Source organism: Hylobates moloch, unplaced genomic scaffold, assembly GCF_009828535.3.
Source record: "Hylobates moloch isolate HMO894 unplaced genomic scaffold, HMol_V3 SCAFFOLD_14, whole genome shotgun sequence".
Lineage (NCBI taxonomy): Eukaryota > Metazoa > Chordata > Mammalia > Primates > Hylobatidae > Hylobates > Hylobates moloch.
In genome coordinates, this window is record NW_026652289.1 from 49918700 (window position 1) to 49928542 (window position 9843).

General features: G+C 43.4%; 1 pseudogene; it reads left to right on the forward strand.

The window, feature by feature from the left end:
* The first annotated feature begins 9118 nt into the window (after positions 1-9118).
* LOC116482679 (U6 spliceosomal RNA) lies at positions 9119-9214 on the forward strand (annotated as a pseudogene).
* The last annotated feature ends 629 nt before the right edge of the window (positions 9215-9843 follow it).

A 9843-nucleotide genomic window follows, 5' to 3' on the forward strand; every position in this document is an offset into this window, starting at 1 on the left:
ACCAACTGAACCCGAAGTTACAGGAATGGGAAGCACACATTCTGTAATTGGTTTGTGATAATGAGAAGCCACTCCTATTAATTTCCAAACCTGTGCATTCCATGAGAGATCACTATATATGGGCCATATTCATAGCATATACTGCATCCTTTAATTAAGAACCTCAACTTTTCAGGTCTCCCAACTGGCACCAAAACTGACTCCTCAATAGCTCATTCCACCATTTTCTCAGGATGATAGGGTATGCCAGAAGCAATGTTACATGGAATACCATGAATAAAGGTTTCTGGGTCCACAGATGATGGTGTTAGCAAAAGCATTAGACAGGGAAAGTATTAATATTATATTAATAAATCCAGATATCCAGAATGCATGTCTATTCCAGGGAGGAAAAACTGGCATCCCTTTGATGATGGAAGGGGTCCAACGTAATTAACCTGTCACCAGGTGGCTGGCTTGTAACCTCAGGAAATGTACCATATCAGGGGATGGCAGATTTGGCAATCGCAATGGCAAGTAGCCAAGTGTTCAGGTCACCCACTACTACATAACAAACCACTCCAAAACTTAGTAGCTTGGAACATTATTTATCTGACTCACAAGTCTGCCATTTGGGTAGGAGCTGGAAGGGACAGCTCATCTCTGTCCCATTCTGCATCAGCTGGGAGGGCTCAAGGACTGGGAGCTATAATCATCAGAAGGCTCACTCACGTCTGGCAACGATGAGACCCTAGCTGGGGACGTGGTTAAAACACCTATAATTCTTCTTATACGAGATGACACACGGAAGCCTTGTCTATCATGAATGCCCTCTGGTGAACTTTCATACAAGACACTAGTATCTTCACTCTGGATCTAAAGAGGCCCATCTACATAACTCCTCCTCAGAAATCCTTGCATCAATCTTCCATATTGTATAAGACAGGTCAATATTTGAAAAATTTGCATAACTCAGTAAGTATTTTCCAAACGACCAATGCAAAATCTTACAAAACCATGTATGAGCAAAATATCCATGCGAACACTAAATGATTCTAATGTAACAATTTTTTTTAATTGTGGTATGCTTTCACAGTCCACCTTGCAATGAACATTTAAGAAATTAACTGTAATCCCAGCACTTTGGGAGGCCGAGGCGGGCGGATCATGAGGTCAGGAGATCGAGACCATCCTGGCTAACTAAAAATTAAAAATACAAAAAAATTAACTGGGCATGATGGCACGTGCCTGCAGTCTCTGCTACTTGGGAGGCTGAGGCAGGAGCATTGCTTAAACCCGGCAGGTGGAGGTTGCAGTGAACCGAGATTGCACCACTGCATTCCAGCTTGGGTGACAGCGAGACTTCATCTCAAACAACAAAAAAACAAAGTAACTTTTTCTCCAGTTTGGGTTTGCTGGTAAGTTTTCTAACACATTTTTTGAGTTTTGTCTGAAAATGTTTTCTTGAAGGGTTTTTACTGAGTTTAGAATTTTAAATTGCAGTTTTGTTTCAGTTTTCTAAACATACTCCATTGCCTCCTGGCTTCCATTATTTGCACTGTCAAGTCTTTTTAATTGGGATGCCTTTAAAATTGTCTTTAGGTTTTAATTATATACGCTTTTTTTTTTTTTTTTTTTTTTAAGACATCTTGGCTCTGTTACCCAGGCTGAAGTGCAGCCTTGAACTCCTGGGCTCAAGCAATCCTCCAACCTCTGCCTCCCAAAGTGCTAAGATTACACTAATTAAGCTGCAGTGCCTAGTCTTAATATCTTTAACTGGTTTTTATTTTTGTCATGCTTAAAGTTAACACTTTATTAACAGTTCTGCAAAGTCATCAATCTCGATTATTTCCCCATTCGCTCCTGCAATAATTATATTTTCAGTTAGGTTTACCACTGCATTGTCTATCCTTAACGTCTCTGTCCCTCAATATGCGTATTTGTTTCCTGACCTATATTCCCACTGTTAAACCTATTGAGTTCCTATTTTAGCTACTGTGTTTTGCATGTGGAATTCTGATATGCTTTTTGAGCTTTGCTGTTTAAGTTTTTATCTCATCTCTCTAAATATAGTAAGCATAGTTTTTTAAATGTCTTACAATGTCAATATCTGACTTTCCTTACTTAAGGAATGACGTAGGGCACTTTGTTTTTGAGACAGGGTCTTACTCTGTTGCCCAGGTTGGAGTGCAGTGGTGCAATATCAGCTCACTGCAACCTCAACCTCCTGAGCTCAAGTGATTCTCCCACCTCAGCCTCCAGAGTAGCTGGGGCCACAGGTGTGCGTCACCATGCCCAGTTCATTTTTGTGTTTTTTTGTAAATGAGGTTTTGCCATGTTGCCCAGGCTGATCATCAACTCCTAGGCTCAAGTGATCTTCCTGCCTCAGCCTCCCAAAGTGCTAAGATCATAGGCATGAGACATTATACCCCACCAGCACTTATTTCTGAAAGTAAATTGGATCTATAACAGCCTATATCCTGTTTCTCAAATGAGTTTCTTGATGTTTTCTCCAAGTACTTCTATTTCTTTTTTGAAACAAGGTCTCTCCGTTGCTTGGGCTGGAGTGCAGTGAGGCAATCAGCTCACTGCAGCCTTCCTGGGCTCAAGCAATCCCCCCACATCAGCCTCCCACGTAGTTGGGACTACAGGCACACACCACCACACCTGACTTCATGTAGTTTTGTCTCACGCAAAACTAGCTATTTGCTGCATATATTTGTAAAATTGTTCGAAGAAATAATTAAATTTGGTTCATCTTTATTCCTGGGGTATATCCTTTTGGGGTCCTAATTTCTTGGCAGATATCAGACTCCAAATCATGTCCTTTAGCCCAAGTGAGACTATCAAAAGAACCAGACCATAAGCCTCTCTGACCTTTGCAAACAACTGCAAAATAAAAGCCACACTGAATATGGACTTACAGCCCTGAAACTCAATTCTCTACCAAATGCTGGCCCATTAAGTCTTCACCATTTTCTTAGGTCTCCAATGCCCTCAAGCAGATGTTTTATATCTCTGCTTATTTTCTAGTCTTCAGTGGAAGATTGCTCTGAATTATTTACAAAGTATGCCATTACTTTATGCTGGTCTTGGTTAAGTCTATCGTGTTCCCTTTTCTCACATTTTCAATTCTTTTTATATATTTTAAAGATACTTTGTATGCAGTATCTCTGTATTACCTAGCTTGAAGGCAGGCAAAATTTTGGGGTTTTCAGTTTTAGTCTCTTCCCTTTTTTTGCTCATTTATGCATTTAAGAGGAAATTGTATTTGGCCGGGTGCAGTGGCTCACACCTGTAATCCCAGCACTTTGCGAGGCCGAGGTGGGCGGATTACCTGAGGTCAGGAGTTTGAGACCAGCCTGCCCAACATGACAAAACCCCACCTCTACTAAAAAATACAAAAAATTAGCCAGGCGTGGTAGTGGGTGCCTGTAATACCAGCTACTCGGGAGGCTGAGGCAGGAGAATCGCTTGAACCTGGGAGATGGAGGTTGCAGTGAGCCGAGATTGCGCCACTGCACTCCAGCCTGGGACACAAGAACGAAGCTCCGTCTCAGAAAAAAAAAAAAATAAAGAAATTACCCAGGTGTGGTGGCACACGCCTAAGAGCCTGAGGCACGAGAATCACTTGATCTCGGGAGGTGAAGGCTGCAGTGAACCAAGATAACCGAGATCGTGGCACTGCACTCCAGCCCGGGTGACAGAGTGTGACTTCATCTCAAAAAAAAAAAAAAAAAAAAAGTTATATTTTATCTTATATTTCCAGGTATTCTGTAGTCTAACTCCCCAGAACAAATCTCCAGACCTTAAAAAAACAAACCCGGCTGGGCGCGGTGGCTCACCCCTGTAATCCCAGCACTTTGGGAAGCCGAGGCAGGCAGATTACAAGGTCAGAAGTTGGAGACCAGCCTAGCCAAATATGGTGAAACCTCGTCTCTACGAAAAATACAAAAATTAGCCAGGCATGGTGGCGGGTGCCTGTAGTCCCAGCTACTCAGGAGGCTGAGGCAGGAGAATCCCTTCAACCCAGGAGGCGGAGGTTGCAGTGAGCCGAGATCGTGCCACTGCACAGCCTGGGTGACAGAGACAGACCCCGTCTCAAAAAAAAAAAAAAAAAAAAAAACAAAAAAACAAAAAACCAACCCACGTATGTATATACCCTAGGAAATATGGTATTTTTTCATATACTGTATTATTGTTCTCCAACTTGCTTTTTCCATTCAACAGCATGTGAAAGCAAGCTTAGAAGCAAAAAGCAAAGGAGAACTGACTGAAACACAGCATGGTGATGTGAAGACTGGGGAAGCTTGTGGACAAAGGATTACTCAAGTGCCAAGGCAAGAGACTGAAGGTACAAACTGTTTCAGTATAATAAAGAATAGTTAGAATAAGAAGTTAAAATACAAATTCGATATAGAGATTATCATGGACATTATCAGTCCTTAGTATAAACATTATTAATCACTGGCTTTTAATATTACTCTTTATTGTACTACTAATATAACCAAGGAATAACCAGCAGGTATTGGGTCAGGTGCTGAAGGGACATTGTGAGAAGTGACCAAGGCGGCAAGAGGTGAGCCTTCTGTCACGCCTGCATAAAGGCCAGTTGAGGGCTCCTTGGTCAAGCGGTAACGCCAGTGCCTGGAAGGCACCCATTACTTAGCAGACCGCGAAAGGGAGTCTCCCTTTCCTTGGAGGAGTCAGGGAACACTCTGCTCCACCAGCTTCCTGTGGAAGCTGGATATTATCCAGGCCTGTCCGCAGTCATCCGGAGGCCTAAACCTCTCCCTGTGGTGCTGTGCTTCAATGGTCACACTCCTTGTCCACTTTCATGTTCCTCCCGTACTCCTGGTTCGTCTTGGAAGTTCTTAGAAGATAGCAGTAGAATAGTGGAAGTCTTACTCTTTAATCTTTCTGATAAGTGCATAGAAGAAAATGCTGACGTATGCTGCCTTCCCTCTCTGCTTCAGCTACCTAAAAGGGAAGAGCCCCCTGTCTCGTGATCACATGACTTGCTTGACTTTATCAATCACTTGGAGGACTCACCTTCCTTATCCTGCCCCCTTGTCTTGCATGCAATTAATATCAGCACACCCAGTGGTCCCCCGGGCCCACCTGTTTTCTCTTTATCTCTTTGTCTTGTGTCTTTATTTCTTACAATCTCTCATCTCTGCACACGGGGAGAACACCCGCTAAGCCCCATAGGGCTGGACCCTACAGAAGCTGTGTTTAGCTTCGGAGTTTGTACCTTAACCTAACTTGGCCTTTACTCCCATGATTCAAAACACTATCATACAGGAAACCATTTGTTTTAAAGGAGAAAGGAGTATGATTATTTTAATCCAGAAAACTATTACAATACATTCTCCACTGTAGACATTTAAGAGGCAGATGAGACAGACAAAAGTATTTGGTAATTCGTAAGACTCAGGAATTTAATGGATGTGTGTGTGTCTGGGAAACAGGGTGGTGTTTAACTCAGCTCTGTCACTTCTTAGCTACATGACCAGACCATAGGCAAGGTTACTAAACCTCTGTAACTAACTTTGTTTGAAATATACACTGCAAAAATGACAGCAGATATTACTACAACAAATACCCGTAAGACATGGCAGTTATAAGGATGCCCAAGAAAGGAGAATCAAGGGCCAGTTACCTCGATTTTGAGGAAATAATTTCAAAACTTAGAAAATACCACAACTGATTAACGGGAGAAACTATAAAAACAGAAGTACCTGGCTTGTGCTCATTGGAAATTAACAATTTTTTTAAAAAGAAATAAAAAACCGGGGTTTGTGACCAGCCTGGCCAACATGGTGAAATCCCGTCTCTACTAAAAATACAAAAATTAACCAGTGTGGTAGCACGCACCTGTAATCCCAGCTACTCAGGAGGCTGAGGCAGGAGAATCGCTTGAACCCGGGAGAGGGAGGTTGCAGCAAGCAGAAATCACACCATTGCACTTCCAGCCTGGGCAACAGAGCAAGACTCCATCTCAAAAAAGAAAAAAAAGAAAGAGTGAACTTTAAAAAACTATGTATTGAGGCCAGGTATGGTGGCTCATGCCTATAATCACAGCACTTTGGGAGGCCGAGGCAGGCAGATCACCTGAGGTCGGGAGTTCGAGACCAGCCTGACCAACATGGAGAAACCCTGTTTCCACTAAAAATACAAAATTGGACAGGCATGGTGGCGCATGCCTGTAATGCCAGCTACTCGGGAGGCTGAGGCAGGAGAATAACTTAAACCTAGGAGGCGGAGGTTGCAGTGAGCCAAGATTGCGCCATTGCACTCAGGCCTGGGCAAAAAGAGCAAAACTCCTTCTCAAAAAAACTATGTATTGGCCGGGACGCAGTGGCTCACGCCTATAATCCCGGCACTTTGGGAGGCCAAGGCGGCAGATCACTTGAGGTCAGGAGTTCAAGACCAGCCTGGCCAACATGGTGAAAACCCCGTCTCTACTAAAAATATAAAAATATTAGCAGGGCGTGGCAACGGGTGCCTGTAATCCCAGCTAATCAGGAGGCTGAGGCAGGAGAATCACTTGAACCAGGGAAGTGGAGGTTACAGTGACCTGAGATCAAGCCACTACACTCTAGAGCAAGACTCGGTCTCAAAAAAAAAAAAAAAAAGAAAAAAAAAACACAAAACCTATGTATTACTTAGATATAGACGAGAACCTTTAATTAGAAGCAGTAACAGGAAAAGGAGAGGATGGCAAAGAGCCAGAAGAATACTTGTCAAAATGCACCCTTCATCATAAGCCATGCTTCTTCCTACCCTTCCAGTAACTCTTCCTTCAATCTACTTGAATGATTAGTTCAAGAAATAAATTGAACGCTAAAAATTATAGATTATACTACAAGGCAGCTAATCCAGGAAAATCTCTAACATGGCTGAGACTCAATCTGCCTGGGTTAAGTTTAATAAACACTAGAGAGTAAAAATACCTGGAAACATGCCGGGCGTGGTGGCTCACGCTTGTAATCCCAGTACTTTGGGAGGCTGAGATGGGTGGATCAGTTGAGGTCAGGAGTTCGAGGCCAGGAGTTCGAGGCCAGCCTGGCGACCATGGAGAAACCCCATCTCTACTAAAAATATAAAAATTAGCTGGGAGCGGTGGCTCATAGCTGTAGCCCCAGCTACTTGGGAGGCTGAGGCAGGAGAATCGCTTGAACCCAGGAGGCGGAGGCTGCAGTGAGCCAGAATCACACCACTGCACTCCAGCCTGGGCAACACACACACACACACACACACGCACGCACGCACGCCTGGCCAACACAGTGAAACCCCGTCTCTACTAAAAACACAAAAATTAGTTGGGCATGGTGGCATATGCCTATAATCCCAGCTACCTGGAAGGCTGAGGCAGGAGAATTGCTTCAACTTGGGAGGCAGAGGTTGCAGTGAGCTGAGATCGCACCACTGCACTCCAGAGCTTGGGCAACAGTGCAAGACTCTGTCTCAAAAAATAAAAAATAAAGAAAAAACCGTATTAAAACCTAATGGTACTAATATTAATATTCATCTAATTTCATGTTTTGGTAAGCAATTATTAATCAGTATGATTTTTATTACATAATTCCAGCTACTTACTACTATGTAAGATATTCTGGAGCGACATTAAAATTACTAGTAAATGAAAACATATTCAAAATACTCTGTAGATTTAATATCCAAAGATTACTGCCTCTTTTAGTGTCATCAGGTAAACCTATCAATGCTCTTTTCTAATGCTATATTTAAATGGAGGGAGGAGGCTTAATGAATAATGAAGAAAATCCTGACTTTCAGGTTTTGTGAAGGAACATTTAAATTTCTGAATAAAGAACCCTAAGATTGTTATAATCCTCAGGACACAAGTATCTATATCAGCAGTTCTCAATGAGAGGTCCAGAGATCTCTGCGGTACCTGAGATATTTTCCTGCAGCCTATGAGGTTAAAGCTATTTTAAATCATTGCCTTTTTCTCGAGTGTACATGAAATTTTCCTGAGGTTACATGATGTGTGACGGTATCATTCTGATGACTAATGAACACACGTATTTTTAAGTTTTAAAGTTTTAATTTCTTTTCTTTTCTTTTTTTTTTTTTTTTGAGACGGAGTCTCGCTCTGTCGCCCAGGCAGGAGTGCAGTGGCACGATCTCGGCTCACTGCAACCTCCGCCTCCTGGGTTCACGCCATTCTCCTGCCTGCCTCAGCCTCTCCGAGTAGCTGGGACTACAGGCACTCGCCACCACACCCAGCTAATTTTTTGTATTTTTAGTAGAGACGGGGGTTTCACCGTGGTCTCGATCTCCTGACCTCGTGATCCGCCCGCCTCGGCCTCCCAAAGTGCTGGGATTACGAGCGTGAGCCACCGCGCCCGGCCATAAAGTTTTAATTTCTAGCATAGTAAATATTGATAATATAAACGAAAAGATCGAGTCCTCAAGTTTTTTTTAGGAGACAGGGTCTCGCTCTGTCACCCAGGCTGGAACACAATGGTACAACCACAGCTCACTGCAACCTTGGTATCTTGGGGTCAGGTGATTCTCCTGCCTCAGCCTCTCAGGTAGCTGAGACCATGGGCACACGCCACCATGCCAAGCTACTTTTAAAATTATTTGTAGAGGCCGGGTGCAGTGGCTCACGCCTGTAATCCCAGCACTTTGGGAGGCCGAAGCAGGCAGATCACAAGGTCAGGAGATCGAGACCATTCTGGCTAACATGGCGAAACCCCATCTCTACTAAAAATACAAAAAATTAGCCAGGCGTGGTGGCGGGTGCCTGTAGTCCCAGCTACTAGGGAGGCTAAGTCTGGAGAATGGCGTGAACCCAGGACGCGGAGCTTGCAGTGAGCCGAGACCGCACCACTGCACTCCAGCCTGGGCAACAGAGAGAGACTCTGCATCCAAAAAAAAAAAAAAAAATTATTTGTAGAGACAAGGTCTCCTCCCTATGTTGCCCACGCTACTTTCAAACTCCTGGGCTCAAGTAATCCTCCCACTTCAGCCTCCCAAAGTGCTGAGATTACAGGTGTGAGCCACCACGCTCGGCAAGCAAATCTTTAAATACCTAACCAGTAACACTAATGTTCAAGGGACCATGAGTACACATTAAAAAAAAAAAAAAAATCACATCTAGGGCTCATTTTGTTAGCAAAAATATTAAAAATTCAAACAATCAAGATTAGCATGGCCCCGTGCCAAGAATGACACGTAAATTCTTGAAGTGTTTCAGTTTTTTAAGTCACATCTAGATAAACAAGAACATTCAACAGCTGAAAAGACCCCAGGCAACAACAATCCCTATTTGTTAGAAGTCCAACTAAATCAGTATAGTTGTGACAAAAAGGAAAGGGTAAAGAAAAAGAAAACAAGCCGAATGAAGGAGGTGGCAGGAAGACAACTATGGGTAGAAGCAGTTCCCTTCAAACAACTCAAGCAAATTCTGCTTCTTTGGAACTTATTCCTATTTCCCTCCTGCACTCATTATCCCTCTTGAACTGCTGCTGTAACTCTTGCCATCTGAACTTATCTGCTGCTTTGCATTTTAATTCTGTTTTTTGAGGTTCTTTTTTTTTTTTTTGAGACAGAGTTTCACTCTTGTTGCCCAGGCTGGAGTGCAATGGCGCGATCTCGGCTCACTGCAACCTCCGCCTCCTGAGTTCAAGCAATTCTCCTGCCTCAGCCTCCTGAGTCGCTGGGATTACAGGCATGCGCCACAACGCCCGGCTAATATTTGTATTTTTAGTAGAGATGGGGTTTCTCCATGTTCGTCAAGCTGGTGTCAAACTCCTGATCTCAGGTGATCCGCCCACCTCAGCCTCCCAAAGTGCTGGGATTACAAGCGTGAGCCACTGCACCCAGCCGCAT